Here is a 15,021-nt window from a genome sequence, read left to right on the forward strand (position 1 = left end):
CAGGGAAGTTAATTTTCAGTGTCTAACCTTTTTGTACCCCAGAAGTGTCTGGCTGCAGCTTAACTCTCTAAACAAACAAACAGGCTTGGCTGAGCTGAAGGCCTATGTGTATCGTGGAGCCATTGGAAATAGATGCTGGATACACGACTGTTCATCAGATAGTTATTGAAGGGAGCCTTTACCTCCATTCACTGCAGTTTCCACAAAGTGCACACATCCTGCTTTTTTTCTATTCAGGCAATGCAGGCAGCGTGTGTATATCTCCAGTATGGCCACCTTCTGGAAAATTTTCAAAACTAAAAATAATCCACTTTTTGGAATTACTCAGTAAATTATTTTCCTATCAGTAAAATACAACCAGAACAACAATTACTATAAATAAATATATGTCTACTTTAATTTGAAAATTTGTAATGAGTATTAAATGGCCACTTTGGCAAAACACGTTTTTCAATTTCTGCCCCCCCCACCTGATTTCCCTTTATCCTCCAGAGCTCCCCTCTGTCTATTGCAGCCACTTTCATACAGTGTAGCCTCCTGTGTGATGCTTATCAGGCACCATCCTGATTCTCAAAACCATGATGCATCAGCAAAGCATTACATGAGCACCGAGAGACTGTACCATCTATGCTGCTAGGAAAACAATCCTAATACATTCTGTATTCATCTAAGTAAGCTACAAACCATAAGTATACAGTCAGGATGCTGAGCTGTGATCTCCTCTATTATAACTGTGTGACAAGAGCTGTGTGATCATCATCAGTAATTTGTGATAGGAATGTCTGTGTCCCCCTCTAAGAAGTTTCTGTGGTAGAGTCCATGTAATAGCATTAAACAAATGTTATGCTGACTGAGAAACTGACTAGAAACTGAACACACAAACCCAAGTAGATCTGAGCTGGTCAGAATTGAGATCACGTGACCACTTGATGAGAAAGAGGCCCGGGGTTTCAGATAGAAAACAAAAACTGACCAAGATAACAGTAACCCACTTATATATACTGGGGGGGGGGGGGGATAGTTACATAATGAATTTTAAAAAATTCCACCAGAGTGGAATACAGTAAGTTGAATTATTTTCTTAGATTTTTAAGTGCATTTATCACATATGACATTATACTGTTTTGTTATTTTTTGTTTAAACGTGTAAAAACTATATTGATTTTTCCATATTTGATTCTACAACAAAAAAAACCTCCATATTGTTAATGCAATAAACAGCTTTCACTGGTAAGTGCAGTACATAATAGGTAGAATGAACCTATGCCTTATACAAATTATACAAATTGGATGTCAAATCCACTTAGGTTTTGTTTAATCTTGTAGAAGTACAGTAATGTCAGCCAGTAAGTTGCATGCTATACCGTTAAGGAACAGGTTTGAAAACAATATGGTAGCTGATTACATATTCAACATGATTACATTGCTGAATAACACAAAGAACAGTCATGCAAATCTTGATTTCTTTAATAACCTATCAAGTAACATAAAAGGACTCTATAATAACTCTTCACTCTCCAAATAGAATCGGTAATGAATATTGAAACAATACCATGGAGCCATTCACCTATCCGGCAAAGGTTACTGAGTGGAACTGATATCAGTCTAACATTTGTATACTTCAACAAACACACACAATAGTCCAAACACAAAAGGCTTCAAAGTCAGATAAATCATTTGTCAAGTCTTCTCCTAACAATGTTGACATGCTTGAGGAGATTTTGACACTAATGACATGGCCATAATGAGGATGATGTGCTTCTTTTGGTTTATTTCCTTAATAGTGAGCATATTTTTATGCATAAATATTTAAAATGTGTTGCCCTGAAAATAATGAGGTAATTATTTTTATGAGTATACATATTTTATTTTAATAGGAAAATATGTTTTGGGAGAGCAGGAACCCTGAAGCATCTTCTTGACAACAATGGGAAGTTTGGTATGTCAAATGCAGCCAAGTGAGACAACTCAGTGGAGATTAGAATAGGGTTAAGATTCTCTATCCAGTCTTGAAATGGAGGTTAAGCTGAAGATTCATTGTCTCAGGTGTACAAGAAAGTAACACAGACTTAAGGAAGGTATGCACTATTCTAGAGTAAATGGAGTATATAAATAAAATAGAAAATTACAGAAAAGAAAAAAAAAATACATTTGTGTTAATAAAACGGAATTACTGCATAAAAAGTTGCAATGGAATCTAATAAAAAGTGATACAACTTCCTAATGGAACTGGGAAATCAGGCCTAACATGGACACCAAGACTCAGAATTAGAGATGAGCGAGCATACACGATAAGGCAAACTACTCGAGCGAGTAGTGCCTTATTCAAGTACCTGCCCACTCGTCTCTAAAGATTCGGGTGCCGGCAGGGGGCGGGGAGCAGCGGGGGAGAGCGAGGAGGAACAGAGGGGAGATCCCTCCCTCTCTCCCCCCTGCTCCCCCCTTGCTCACTGCCGCAACTCACCGCTCTCTCCCGCCGGCAGCCGAATCTTTAGAGACGAGCGGGCAGGTACTCGAATAAGGCACTACTTGCTGGAGTAGTTTGCCTTATCGAGTATGCTTGCTCATCTTTACTCAGAATTCTTCTTTTGACGGCATGTATGGTTTGCTGAACAATGCAGTGGATCACTAGCAGTATACAGAGCAAGTGATACAATACAGTGCAAAAGTTTCAGGCCGGTGTGGAAAAAATGCTACAAAGTAAGAATTAAAAAAAAAAATAGAAGGCATCTGATTGACTCCATATTTATTCTGCAGCAGGACAACAAGCCCAAACATCCAGCTAATGTCATTAAGAACTATTTTCAGCGTACAGAAGGACAAGGTGTCCTTGAAATGATGATACGGCCTCATAGTGTCATGATCTCATCATTGAGTCTATCTGGGATTACATGAAGAGACGGAAGGATTTGAGCAAGCCGAAATTCACAGAAGATCTGTGTTTAGTTCTTCTAGATGTTTGAAAAAAAAAATGTTCTCCCGAGTTCCTTCAATACTGTATACATGTGTACCTAGACGAATTGCTGCTGTTTTGAGGACGAAGGGTGGTCACACCTTGTATTGATGTGATTAACATTTCTCTTTTGTTCATTCACTTTACATTTTGTTAGTTGACCAAAACTTCTCACTTATTAACGCTTTTATTTTTGAAAGCATTCCGTTTTGCAGCATTTTTTTCCACAACTGCCTAAAACCTTTGCACAGTACTACAACTGCTAATAAGTGATATCATTTATTTTCAATTTCAAGATTTCAGATTCAGGACCTCCCCCTAGTATAGGCCTTGTTCTTTAACAGGTGACTGACTATGTGGTCTGAAGCTTCTGCTATAACAGCAGTCTTGTTATGTAGTCTGGCCCTCCCCCTATGGCAGCAGTCTGCTTATGTAGTCTGAGCTTCCCCCTACAGCAGCAGTCTGGGTATGTAGTCTGGCTTTCCATCCATAGAAGCAGTCTTGTTATGTAGTCTGGCCCTCCCCCTATGACAGCAGTCTGGTTATGTAATCTGGCCTTCCCTCCATAGAAGCAGTCTGGCCCTCCTCATATAATCAAACAAGTTCTTCTGTTTAATTCAGTAGTCATCAGAAATATATATACAAGGGACATTTGCTATGAGGTTTGGACATGCCTCACTTGTAATACTTATTTATTATAATTCATTTATTATCATTGGTTCGTAAAAAAAACACGAGAGATGACATCTTAGTTGTTAGGCAGAGTTTTCACAGGCCAAGTGAAACTAGTTCTTATAAAATTTCTGTAAAACGGCCTCCTCGTGGGCTCCAGGCATTAATAGCATTCAAGGTTGAGTAGCCTGATTCCCTTGTCTCCAGGGACTGAACGGAATATGATGTTCTGACCAAGGAAGATTATACAGAGATGCAATAGCTGCATAGTTCTAAAGGAAAAAGACAAAAATATGAATATGCTATTACAGAGGCAAAAATATACGGGATGGAAGGTAGATACAAAATGGAAACTTATTCATTGCTCTAACATACTGATGAACATCCACTTACACACTGGTGTTCTGGATGGTGGGGGCTGCTTTGCATTATAATTGCACACATAACAGATACCAGTCACTCTGTTACATGTAGTACCCCATGCTGGCTAGCAGCCCATTGTTGATGCTCATATTACTAGATCTGATGGGCTAGCCATCAACTTTTAACTAGTACTCAACATGCTCAAGCTTTATTTTCCCCAACACTGGCGTAACTATAGAGGATGCAAGGGATGCGGTTGCACCTGGGCCCAGTAGCCTTAGGGGGTCCATAAGGCCTCTCTTCTCCATATAGGGAGCCCAGTACTGTGAATAAGGCATTATAGTTGGGGGCCCTGTTATAGGTTTTGCATTGAGGTCCAGAAGCTTCAAGTTACACCTCTGCTCCCCAACATCATAACATCAGGTTCAAGCCTACAATAATGACACACATGAGTTTTATTAGATATTGTGACTAGTATATGCTAACTCAAAACCTGCATAAAAGGTCCTCATTGTCTTGTGAGTCTACTCTCTAAAATCAAAAGAACATCAATGAAAGTAAGATCAAAATAATCTTATGTCTCCGAAAAATGCCATACTAAGCGGTACCATTGTTGAGTTGCTGTATTTTTCCCAGTCTGTTGAGCTAGTGGATTGCATGGCATCCTCCTAATGCCTACAGCTGCCCAGTACACAACAGCACATATACAGTAACAACACGTCATCGATATAACACCCCATGAATTGACAGAACTGTCTCTAGCAGAGCCCCCATCAGGCCAATGAAGATGACCTATTCATGCTCTATTCAATTAAACAGGTTTCACATAATAATGCGTCCGTCAATTAATGTTTCCATATTCCAATAAGTCTTGGGGTCAGGGTTATGATAATGAAATTGAAAGATAATATAATATAATGTACTAACCATAGTGATGTCAATGGCTTCTAAGTTAATTTATGGGGTGCACTCTCAGAAATGTTGCTTCACCCCATAAAATAGCTATTTCTACAACGGGTCACTCTTCCCTTTCCCTGATTAAAATGCAGTGGGCCTTGTAAAGTATATAAAACTAATGCAAAGATCTTTTTAAAATATGCAACAATAATATTTCCCACCACTTAATTAAATGTAAAAACCATTTCAGTTTGAGAGAAGTGAACTATTCACCGGCACCTTCTTACAAGTAATAAAATAATAACTAGTAGCGACATGTCTTTATAAAACTGTTTTGCTAGTTTACAGGCACAAAGGGACAATTACAGACTTTTAAAGTCCTCATTAAGAGACAAGGACTATTCAGGAGTGCTCAGTGCATTGCAGATAAAACTAGATGCTTCAGTGGTAGCCAATTATACTGCATTAAGGCATACATTTCTGCTGAGAAATCTATGTAAAATGTTTAAGCATTGATAGAACAGAGTTGGTCTCCCAGGGTAAAATGATGTATTAATAGGTTTTAATGTACCTGTGTGGGCTTCAACGTAAATACTAGCAAGAATTAATTCTTCAAATATCTCCATATCTCGGTAACAGAAAAAAAATGCTTAAAATAAAGCCAAATATCAGCAGTCGATGAGAAAACATTAAAGGAATTTTGTTTTAAGTAAATTGCTATCAATGTCTAAATAAGATACGTGCGACATGAGAATAGCGAGGAGAATGCGCTTCTTTGTTTGCTTTGGGTTTAGATCCTACGCGGTAACATCAAGTGGAGATACACTAGGAAAATAAGGCATAGCTGCAAAGTAGTTTATGAATAGCTCTTTAATGATGTGGTATTAGTGAAAATAATGGTTATACGTGTAAAAGCCTTCTGTATATGTGAGCTTGAAAGCAAAGATAAGTACAGCAGTGCTAGTTTTCAAAGTGATTCAAATGAGTGAACTTTCTCATTACTGGAAGAAACGTCTGTTTCCTCCATATTTAGGTTCTGGGTTTGCAATCAAGAGGGGTCATCGGTCTGGTTCACACTCCGCATTACAGACACCAGGTTTGTCCTCTAGTAGCTGGTGGTAAGATTATTGCAGAGACTTCATAATGAGTGATTTATCGGAATAGTGGACTAATGGAATGGAAATAATATAGATGTTTGTTCTGCTTCTATTCTATTACATATCATAGATAGATTGATTTTACCTGCTTTTACTTTAGGTGAAATATTAAAATTTACACATTTTTTATCTGTTGTGAAAATAACTTAGTTTTACAGTTGTTAGCGCAATTTGCGCTGTTTGATATACTGTGGGTGCCATATTAGATATAATTAATACGAGCTCGGAGATCCCAATGAAAGACACATTATTATGGAGTGTATACCACAGGACATCTGCCTTTATTTTGGCGGGAAAAGATTTGTATAGTATTCAAACAAAGGAAGGTGGGACATTCAGATACATTACAACATTTGTTGTGCTGATAGGTCATTCTCATAGGGAGTGTTTATGATGTGACACTTTAACCAAAATAGGGGGAAGGATATTAACAAACATTTTCAAGAGTTTTCCACATATCACAATTAGCAACAGACTTGAATCTTCTCTCTTAGTCCTTTTCCTGCTTGTCCATTTACTCTGATTGGGGTTTGATAATTCAATTATTCCAATGCCAATCCTTGTGTTTTTCTTCTTTGAAGCTTCTGCTGGTCTCATGTGAAGATAAGAGACCAGTTTGACCTGTTTATACAAACAATAGATTGCTACCTCATTTCATATGTAGGGATGGTCCCTTCCCCCAAGAAGGTTTAAAGACTTGTCTTCGATCTTAAATCTACACAGCTGAACAACAGAAAATACACATACCAAGATGGTGAACATCTCAGTCATCTCCCACACTGAGATAAACGTCCCATGACATTTATTTAAAAGAGTTTTCCAAGTTATATACAATGGGGAGAGGGCAGAAAAGGTTAAAAAACCATAACTAAGTAATTTTCACTGCTTTGATCCCCTGCTGCTTTAGTTCCACTGATTCCGACCTCACCGTTGGTCTGTGTTTAGATTAGCTGTAGCAGTTACGTTCCATATACACATGTGATTGCAGCAGCCAATCACTGACCTCAGTGATCTTGAGTCTATACTAGTGAGGCCAGTGATTGGCTGTGAAGATCATGTGCATATATGGAACATTACTGCTGCAGCCATTGTAAGGACAGACCTCCGGGGAGAGCCAGAGCGGTGGTAGTGGACTGGTAAGAGATAAGGAACAGAGCTGCTGCTGAAAACCAGCTTCTACTGTACCTTCAAATAACCTTCCTCTCCACGGCGCCCCCTCTGCTTCTCTTTACTGGTCTCCAGAGCTTCTTCTTGTCAATGGGTTTGTTCTTATTAACATGCTTTGCATGTGCATTTCGCGCATGGACAAAAATGGGACCTGCTCTATTTTCCTGCGTATTTGCACACCAAGGCCCCAATGGAAGTCTATGAGAGGTGTGCAAATGCGCATTCAATCTGCTGTGCAGCTCTACGAAAAAAGAGCACATCTGGACCTTATTAGACTAAATGGCCTTTTAAATCATGGAAGGGGTCTGTCGCACACACATGTGAACTACCTTGCGTGTGCAAAATCTACACTACTATGCATTGATACATGCGCAAATCTACCTCATACAAATGAGAACAGACCCAGTGAAATGAATGGGTTCTATTCTCTGTGTAAATATGTCTGTATGAAGCTGCCCTTACAGTTCATGTCATACCGATGATTTCAAGAAATCTCACTCCCACGCTATTGAAAAAAATCAGTAGCATAAGGGACCTTTCACACGGGATGGAATATTGTGCAACAGCATTGCAGAATCTGACGACCCTGAATTCAACAGCAAATTCGCAAATTTTCATGCGGAATTGCCAGCAGGATTCTGCTATTTTCAGTTCCACATCAAAATCCGTATATTAGCAGTACAGGTTTTGGCGCTGAATATTCCAAAGCAGGGCGTATTCTTCAGCGCTGTTGCAGAATATACTATCTTGTGTGAAAGGTGCCTAAATCCTCATGCCCACTGTCAAGTCGGAATGCAGTGGAAGTCGTCCGTGCGAACATGCTGTGATTCTCCCCCATGAGCAGATAATCGCAGTTGATTTCCGCTCGTTGACAGGGGAGAATTGTTTAACACAGCATGTCTATGGACGCGCATTGCTGTGGAATGCGCGGCGGGTGTCTGACCGCGAATTCTGCAGTGATAATCCGTCCGTGAGCATTAGCCCTAAATCTTCAGTACGTTAATTTCAGATTTCACCCTTTACACTCTTTAAGAAATTGCTACTTTTTACCTCTGCAATACTTCTAAACGCTATCTGACTTTTGCAGTCTGTGGACTTGTTTCTCGGTGAGGGTGTGTGTGTGGGAGGGGAAGGCATGCCACTTTTGGCCTTAGGCAGCAGAAAGGCTTGGTGCACCCCTGTTGGCAGCACTCACCACGACCTTAAGCACCATAATCTCCAGCAGTGCTTGTCAAATCCTGTATCTTGTAAATGTCAAAGTGAAGATAATTATCTTCAAAAATTATAATTTTTGTGGCATAGATACGTGCAAGTACCAAGCAATTTTAGTAAAACTGCCAAGAAGCTGATAAATCATAATGATTAGAGATGAGCGAGCACCAAACTGCTCGGGTCCTCGTTATTCGAGTCGAGCTTTTCATAAATTCAAGAGCTCTATTCGAGTAACGAACCTCATTGACTACAATGGGAGACTCGAGCACTCTTGTATGGGACCCGCCGGGTGCCGAGCTTTTTTTCTCTCCTGTGTTCGTTCTCTCTCTCTCTCTCTTAAGCCAGCCACAAACTACCGTTGACGTGCGCAGCATCGCAGCAGGGAGGGGTCAAATCTGACACGTCAGCGCCAGGGAGGGGCCAAAACTGGGGCGGGGTCGAACATGGCATGATGCTCGCTTGAGTAGTGAGCACCATCAAGTATGCTAATACTCGAACCAGCATCAAGCTCGGAAGAGTACGTTCGCTCAACTGTAATAATGATGCGTAATCACATTTTTGTATTAAACATATATTTTTAGAATTTTTGCAGTTTTTAAAAAATTTTTGGTCACAATCTATATTTTAAAAAAATCCTAAAATCCTGCATTTTTTCCACTGAACACAGAGCCTAATACAAGTCTGTCACTTCCTGATCTGTGGGGAAAACTTTGTAGCAGTCGTTTCATTAATGTCCCATTTATACGGGACGAGAGTTGTCTAAACTACCGCACGAGCGCTGGCTAAGGTCGTTAGCGCTCGTACAGAGCGTTTACACTGACAGACTTCTTGCAGGATCGCTGGGTTTTCGGTGGGTCTTCTAAGTGAAGCACTGAGCAGGGAAAATATACAATCCCCAATCTAGCGATTTTTTTATACTGACTGAAAGTCAGAGATAACGAATAGTAAACAATTTTTTGGCATTTACACGGGATGATTATCACTCAATTCCATTCATTTAAACACATTTTGAGTGATAATCTTCACGTGTAAATGGATCTTAATTTCACAGTAACACCTATATGTAGATAACACAGGATCCACCATTCTCAAGAGGTACAAGGACTTAAAGGGGTTGTCTCGCGGCAGCAAGTGGGGTTCAGCACTTCTGTATGGCCATATTAATGCACATTGTAATGTACATTGTGCATTAAATATGAGCCATACAGAAGTTATTCACTTACCTGCTCCGTTGCTGGCGTCCACGTCTCCATGGCTCCGTCTAATTTTGCTGGCTTCTTGCTTTTTTAGACGCGCTTGCGCTGTGCGGTCTTCTGCCTGCTGAATGGGGCCGCTCGTGCCGGAGAGCTGGTCACCGCATCGCCATCGTAGCTCCGCCCCGTCACGTGTGCCGATTCCAGCCAATCAGGAGGCTGGAATCGGCAATGGACCGCACAGAGCCCACGGTGCACCATGGGAGAAGACCCGCGGTGCATCGTGGGAGAAAACCGCAGTGCATCCCTGGGAAAGGACCGGCAGCCATCTTAGGCAGAAGATTTTGAAAACTTCACATTTCAGCATATCGGTGAGTAGCAAGTGGTTTAAAAAACGCTTTAAATTGCTATTTTATGCCAGGGGAGTGACAGGGGGAATGGGGTAAAGTAAAATTTTGATGTTTGCCGCGAGACAACCCCTTTAAGAGAAGTTGGGAGGCCCGAAGGTAAACATTTGCACCCATGCTCATGAGCCTTTAGCTACGCCCCTGGCACTGGAGTAACTATAAGGGATGCGGTTGCACCCGGGACCAGGAGACTAAGGGGGCTCATAAGGCCTCTCTTCCCCATATAGGAAGCCCAGTTCTATGAATAAAGCATTATAGTTGTTACAGGTTTTGCATTCGGGCCCAGGAGCTTCAAGTTACACACCTCTGCATTAAGGGGTTAAGAGAAGTTGGGGGGCCCGAAGATAAACTTTTGCACCCAGCCCATGTGCCTTTGGCTACACCTATGGGTATAAGCTGTGACTATAAACTCCCCTTCCTGCAAAATGACCCCTGCATAGGTCACAGAACAAGACTAGAACAGTCTCCTATACAAGTCAATGTGTCCCCTCCTGTCCATTGAGTGAATGGCCTGTAAAGCATATCTTCTAAAGCGCAACGCATTTGCACCATGAACAAGGCACTTTTGCACGTATATAAAAGCATTTTACTCTACTATTTGCGTGCACAGTGTATGTACACATAGACGCGGGAAAATTCCAACCCCCCCCACCACCACCACCACAATGACTTAAAAGGTTATTAAGCCAAGTGAGGTCCAGATGTGTTATTTTTTAACTGAATTGCGCAGCATATTGAAATCAACAAGTTCTATTCTCTGCATAATCCAGGAAGGAGCCCCGAGTCTCTTGGGTGCCGCAGAAGTCTCATGAGAACAGCTCTGCAGGAATATTTAGGCCTGTGTCACATGAACGTCTTTTGTGAATAGTACCCATTGATTTAATGCGCTCGGTCACATTAGCGGATTTTTTACATACATCATGCTCTATTTTAATGTGCATTTGCACACAAAAGTAACACATATTGAACTAATTAACTTAATTGCCCATTTCAATTAATGGGTGCATGCTTGCATGTTTTTTAGCACGCAATTGCGCATGATTTGCACATGCAGAAAGCTCAGTAAAACATTCAGATGCGTACCCAAATGCAATACACTAATCGCACTATTACGCGGAGCAAATGAGCATACGCCTGTGTGATGAGGGAGTAGTCAGTGGGGGAGTAGTCTGTGAAATGGGAGTGTGCCTTACAAGAAGAGGCTAACATGAGAGATAATAAACCAGGCAGCGCTCCTGGGGTAGGAAGATAGATACATTCCAAATATAAGAGGGGCACTCCGTCCCATCTCAAAACCCCACTGGTTACCGGACATATGAGCAACCAGAGGAGGAAAGCATCAATGGGATCCCGATAGAAATCTCTGAGACCCCCTGCAAAGTAAGTTTTCCTAACTTCTGCTCCCTGCGAATATATGGTCATTCATTGGTCACTCATTTTTATCCTGGGCTTACAAAAATTGGGCATGTATATGCTCAGGAAAAATTTGGCAATGTGCTTCACCCACCATGCCTCCTGGAAGAACATGTCAAAAAGTTGGCAAACATGCTATACAGACACGATTCACCTGTCTTTCAGAATGGTGCCTTATAATATATTAGACTTGGTTAACCCTTTCCAATCCACTGTCTGACCTCTGAAGACATTATGATTTAAGGCTATACAGTTCTGATGTTGGAAGACGTCCGTCGGGGTTCTCTTACTGTATATCCCTGCTGTCAGAGCCTATCCAACGTGTCACCTCATGCAGTACTGGCTTTAGCCAGCATATAGTGCCGTTGTATAACAGCAGAAAAAGAGTAAGCCCCCTAGGAGAACCAGGATACAAATTGGATTGGAAAGGGTTACTATAACAATCTACATCTGAGTCTGTTACGGCTGTGTATGGCATTCCTATTAACACTATTTTTATATGTACACAGACTCAATAATTAACGGTACTATTACTAACAAATCATTATTTAGTAAAAGTTTCTTATGGAAAACTTGTGTTCCCCGTTGTGCACATAGTATATAGGATAAGCCGCAGCACAGAGCATTTATCGCTATATTTACTTTCTGTAGAGCTATCCCAGCGTTCAAGAAAATCACATTTTTCCAATAATTTGCCATTTTGTGCAGTTACTTAAGTCGTTGCCTTAAGGTTTCTTTGGGCGAATTTCCATTGATGTGAAGACTCTTCTAATACGAGTTTTGTTCCACATTATTTTTATGCCTATGTATTTGACGGTTACTTTTTAGCTATTTTTGTATTGCGTGAAGTCTCTTCACATCTCCTCCACTGCGAGGTTAATTTCTCAGTATTTATTTTTAGTGGACTTTCTATTATTATCTTTGACAGTCTTATTCGTTTGCTAAGGCTGGTCTCTTTAGAGGCATTAACTACAGTATATTCCAGTGCTGAACTTGTAAGTATATGGATAGATGGTGATTGTGGAAAGACTTCCGTTCCCAAAAGAGCTTAATATTTATTTATGGTGACAATTCTGCAGTCTAACATGAAGAGCCAGAAAATATCATTGTCCATAGTGGAATCTATTGTATTTTCTCCTGATAGTACAGCAACCTCTGAGCTACTTGCTGTACTACAGAACTAGATTGCTCAGTATAAGAACTGATGACTATCCCAATGCTTTTTGTTAACATTTATATCTTTTTCCTCATTTAAACATTGTATAGGATGGCCATCCCAATGACTTGTTGCTTGAGAAAACTTTTCATATTCTGTAAAGTCGTTAAGATTAAAATCAGTAGTTCATTCATTAAAATCTATCTCAGAAAGCTGGGTGATAGCCTATACAGTATTGTTATGGTTATAATCACCACAGCAGATGTCTAGGGTCCTCATTGGGTAATATGCCTAGCAGGGGCGTAACTATAGAGGATGCAGGGGATGCGGTTGCACCCGGGCCCAGGAGCCTTGGGGGGCCCATAAGGCCTCTCTTCTCCATATAGGAAGCCCAGTACTATGAATAAAGCATTATAGTTGGGGTCCCTGTTGCAGGTTTTGCATTGGGGCCCAGGAGCTTCAAGTTACGCCTCTGATGCCTAGCTATGCCCAAGTTGTAACTAGGTTTTCCTAGGGCAAATATTCAGTATCAAAATACCCTAGCCAAGGCAGAGTGGCTTGCTGGCACCCCTTGACAACTTCCCATACCCTGCCAGTGATATCGGAGATAGACAAATTTGCCATTTAAGAGTCTGGGTGCCAATTTGAAAGACATGTACAGATTATTACAGTTGTCATCAACACAATATATACTTTTAGGTAGAAGTGAATGAGAATAGTGCATAGCCCCAGAAAAAAAATGCAAGAAGGCCCAAGTTATGCCTGTTTTTCCACCGAAAACTGGGTGCGCAAAAAAAAAGGAAATACGGATACTAATGCGTTTTTTTATGCACTCATAGACCTTAATGGGCGATTTAGGTCCACAAATGCATACCAAAACAGGACATGCTGCGATTTTTATTTATGTCCAACATCAGTCCGCATGTTGTTCATTATAACATGGAATAGAGGGGCTTCGAGAAGCAAAAAAAAGGCTAAATGAACAAAAGAAATGTGAAGACGACAGAGAAAAAGGTTAACCCAGAATCTAAGTCTGATGAAGCAACGTATGGGAAGCGCGCACACATGATAGAAAGAGGCAATCTAATACAAGGTCAAAGTTACGTTTTCTCACCAAAGAAGCACATCCTCTATAGTGTTGGATAGCGAAAATCTACGGATTTTTTAACTTTTACTGTAAGCGAAAGAACCCGACCGCCTCTCCATTCCCTATCTGAGCGCATAAGGAATTTTTTTTTCACTATCCAACTATATATTTCTTCATTACATACATATTGGTGTATCTCCTGGTTGCTGCTCTTCAAGCTTTTTGGATTATATGTGGGAATGAAGAAGGAAAACCTTTAAATTTGCCGGACGCAGGATGCTAGCAGTGGGATCCCGTTTTAATACAGGAGACCCAGCTGGGCACCAGGTGAGTCTACTTTTCATATCTATATGTTGATTTAAGGCGCTGTCTGATTTATACTATATACTCTATAGTGCAATTGGTTTGGCACTGGCTAGACTGGGATTCAAAGTGAAAGAATCGTCCCATTCTTCACGCTTACCCCTGCAAGGAAGTATGGCTATCCTCAGTCAGGTTTCCAGGTTGCGCTCTCCAGAATAGCCACCAACTAGAAGCAAGGGCACCGTAGTAAAGGACTTGAAGCAAAGTCTGGAATATAGCCAAGGGTCCTCACAATCAGGTCGTAGCAGTCAGGACAAAACAAGCCAGAGAATGAGAAAAAAACATAATAAAGAGACAATCCAGGATTTAAGACCAGGAGCGGAAACACAGGAACAAATTGACAATCTAAAGGACAAGGCAGCAGCCTAATACTGGACCAAAGCCAAGGTCAGTGTCAGAATCAGGTGTCATGAGCAGAGTCCATACTTAGGAATGGGATGAATCTTAATCTGAAGGCGATGGAGACAAGGTCTTTAATTAAATAGGTCAACTAGGTGATGTCAAAAGGAAGCCTCAGTTGCAATGGCTATCAGACATTTCTGCAGTTGGAAGCAGGAGAGTCGCAAGCAGATGAACTGAGCCACAGGTTGTTGGAGAGCAGAGATACCGCAGCACATGGTAGGGCGTCTGGTTACTCAGCAGGGCTCAAACACTTAGCTAACTATGGCAGTCCAATTGAAATGAATGTCCCGCCTATGACACAGTTGAGGAGAGACAGAAGAGCCTAAAGCTGTGTGTGCAGCAAACTACTTAGAAAAACTAAGCCCAAACTATGGCTTGCAGTAGGTCGTAGATACTCTATAAGGCAGACAACTCCCCTTTATAGTAACCCTCATGTTTCAATCTTGGACAAGCTGTGGCCTGTGTCTTCAGAGGAGGTAGATCAGAAGCACTGGAAGGAAGATAGAGGCACCGTGAGTCATGATTTTACCTACGGTTTGTTCACCATTGTACGGTGTGAGCTTACACGGCTCAGTAATA

The sequence above is a fragment of the Eleutherodactylus coqui genome, chromosome 9, assembly GCF_035609145.1.
Source record: "Eleutherodactylus coqui strain aEleCoq1 chromosome 9, aEleCoq1.hap1, whole genome shotgun sequence".
NCBI classification, from domain to species: domain Eukaryota; kingdom Metazoa; phylum Chordata; class Amphibia; order Anura; family Eleutherodactylidae; genus Eleutherodactylus; species Eleutherodactylus coqui.